At 39.2% G+C, this 2,995-nt stretch overlaps 1 protein-coding gene across 3 annotated transcripts in view; it reads left to right on the top strand.

Annotated features, from left to right (window-relative positions):
- FSTL5 (follistatin like 5) overlaps positions 1-2,995 on the top strand; it is a 579,511-nt gene that overhangs the window by 440,697 nt on the left and 135,819 nt on the right. The window lies entirely within an intron of this gene.

Here is a 2,995-nt window from a genome sequence, read left to right on the forward strand (position 1 = left end):
ATTCATTGGCCACTTCTTGCATGTGCCTTGACTGGAGATCAAACCCCAAACCTTAGAGTATCAGGACTATACTCCAACCAACTGAGCTACCTGGCAAGGACCTTAAATGTCGTAATAGCAATGCTAGCTAATTAAAATAGCTGATATGTATTAAGAACTGAGGCAGGCACCGTGTTAATCCCTTTACATGTATTTAGTTAATCCCTTTATGTGTGTTTAGTTATTTTACTCTCCACAAAAGGGAGCACTGCTTACTGTTCATACCCTCGTTGTGCAGATGAGGAAACGGAGGCGCAGAGAAATTCGAGTAACTAGTGTAAGAACACATAAAGTGGTGTTTTGTTCACTGGCATATCCATCTATAGCAGAGGTCCTCAAACTTTTTTTTTTTTTTAATATATTTTATTGGGTTTTCACAGAGAGGAAGGGAGAGAGACAGAGAGTCAGAAACATCGATGAGAGAGAAACATCGACCAGCTGCCTCCTGCACATCTCCTACTGGGGGATGTGCCCGCAACCCAGGTACATGCCCTTGACCGGAATCGAACCCGGGGACCCTTGAGTCCGCAGGCCGACGCTCTATCCACTGAGCCAAACCGGTTTCGGCCTCAAACTTTTTAAACAGGGGCCAGTTCACTGTCCCTCAGACCGTTGGAGGGCTGGACTATAGTTTAAAAAAAAAGCTATGAACAAATTCCTATGCACACTGCACATATCTTATTTTGAAGTAAAAAAACAAAACGAGAACAAATACAATATTTGTATTTGCATGTGGCCCGCGGGCCGTAGTTTGAGGACCCTTGGTGTAGTTTAGTTGTACCAGAGTATTTTAATCCACTCATCTGCTGATGGGCACTTAGGCTGTTCCTAAATCTGAGCTATTATAAATTGTGCTGCTATGAACATAGGGGTGCGTATATCCTTTCTGATTAGTGTTTCTGGTTTCTTGGGATATAATCCTAGGAGTGGGATTACTGGGTCAAATGAGAGTTCCATTTTTAACTTTTTCTCCATACTGTTTTCCACAGTGACTGCACCAGTCTGCATTCCCACCAGCAGTGCAGGAGGGTTCCTTTTTCTCCACAGCCTTGCCAGCACTTGTTTGTTGATTTGTTGATGATAGCTATTCTGACAGGTGTGAGATGATACCTCATTTTTGTTTTGATTTGCATCTCTCAGATGATAAGTGACTTTGAGCTTGTTTCATATGTCTCTGGGCCTTCTGTAGGTCCTCTTTTGAAAGTATCTATTTAGATCCTTTGCCCATTTTTTGAATGCATCATTTATCTTCCTTTTGTTAAGTTGTACGAGTTCTCTGTAAATTTTGAAGATTAAACCCTTATCAGAAACATCATTGGCAAATATATTCTCCCATGCAGTGGGCTTTCTTGTTGTTTTGTTGATGGTTTCTTTTGCTGTGCAGAAGCTTTTTATTTTGATTTAGTCCCTTTTGTTTATTTTCTCCTTAGTCTCCATTTCCCTAGGAGCTATAAAGATATTGCTATGACATATGTCTGCTATTTCGCGTCTATGGAGTCTTGTAGGATCTTGATGGTTTCCCGTCTTACATTTAAGTCTTTTATCAATTTTGAGTTTATTTTTGTGTATGGTGTAAGTTGGTGGTCTAGTTTCATTTTTTTGCATGTATCTGACCAAATTTCCCAGCACCATTTATTGAAGAGACTGTCTTGACTCCATTGTATGCTCTTGCCTCCTTTGTCAAATATTTATTGAGCATAATGGCTTGGGTCGGTTTCTGGGTTCTCTGTTCTGTTCCATTGGTCTATATGTCTGTTCTTGTGCCAGTATCAGGCAGTTTTGAGAACTGTGGCTTGGTAATATAGCTTGATATTTATTCTTCTTTCTCAGGATTGCTGTGGCTATTGGGGTCTTTTTTATTCCAGATGACATTTTGGAGAGTTTGTTCTAGATCTTAGGAACATGTTTTCTGTTCACATTTTCTATGCACATAATTAGCACATAATTAATGCCTTTTTCATCTTAATTAAGCACTTATTGTGCACTCTGGCTATAACTTTTGCACTTTGAGTTATGAGCAAAATGAGAAGGATTTTCTTTTGTCTTCACAGTTTACAGATAGAAGATACTGGATTACTCTAGATTTTAGCAACCTCAGCATACAATTGTTTTCTTATTAAATTGAGAACTTTTACCTTTTTACTTCATGGAGGAGCTTCCAGCTTCTCTTTGGCATATCCGAATTGCCAACATCATTACTCTTGTGCTTTGGGGCCATTATTAAGTAAAATAAGTGTTACTTGAACACAAGCACTTTGATACCATGGCAGTTGATCTGATAATCAAGACAGCTACTGAGTGAGTAATGGTCAGGGAAGGTATACAGTGTGGAGGTATGGACAAAGAGATGATTTATATTCTGAGCAGGTGTACTGAGACTGCTGGATTTTTTATCAAGCTACTCAGAATTATGTGCAATTTAAAATTTATGAGTGTTTTATTTTGGGCATTTTTATTTTTGTATTTTTAGACCTCAGTTGACTGCAGGTAACTGAAACTGCAGGAACAAAACTGCAGAGAAGAGAGGAATTACTGCTTTAGGAGTGATTGCCTAGGCTGAGCACAAATGCTTTCCCTTTTCCAGGAACAAAGATCCCTGAACTTGGGAGTAAAACCAGTCTCTTCTATTATCTCCCACTACATGTAGTCTACTTCAAAATCCTTGGTATAAATGTTGAAGGATAGGATTTGGAAAGAGGAACAATCATATTATCATTACTGAACATTAGTTGAAGGTGAACAGAGAGAGAGAGAGAGAGAGCCCTGCAGTAGTTGGAGAATGATGTAAAGCCAAAAGAGGGAGTTTCACAGATGTGATAATTTTTTATGCTGGGGTAAATCCCATCATAAAATCCAGTAAATGTTACTGGACTGGTCCTTTTGCATGTGTGCATCAAAAGACTCGAACAGGAGCTTGCAGCAAAGAGAATAAGGGTATATTTTTAGGAATTGGTCC

The sequence above is a fragment of the Myotis lucifugus genome, unplaced genomic scaffold, assembly GCF_000147115.1.
Source record: "Myotis lucifugus unplaced genomic scaffold, Myoluc2.0 scaffold_1, whole genome shotgun sequence".
NCBI classification, from domain to species: domain Eukaryota; kingdom Metazoa; phylum Chordata; class Mammalia; order Chiroptera; family Vespertilionidae; genus Myotis; species Myotis lucifugus.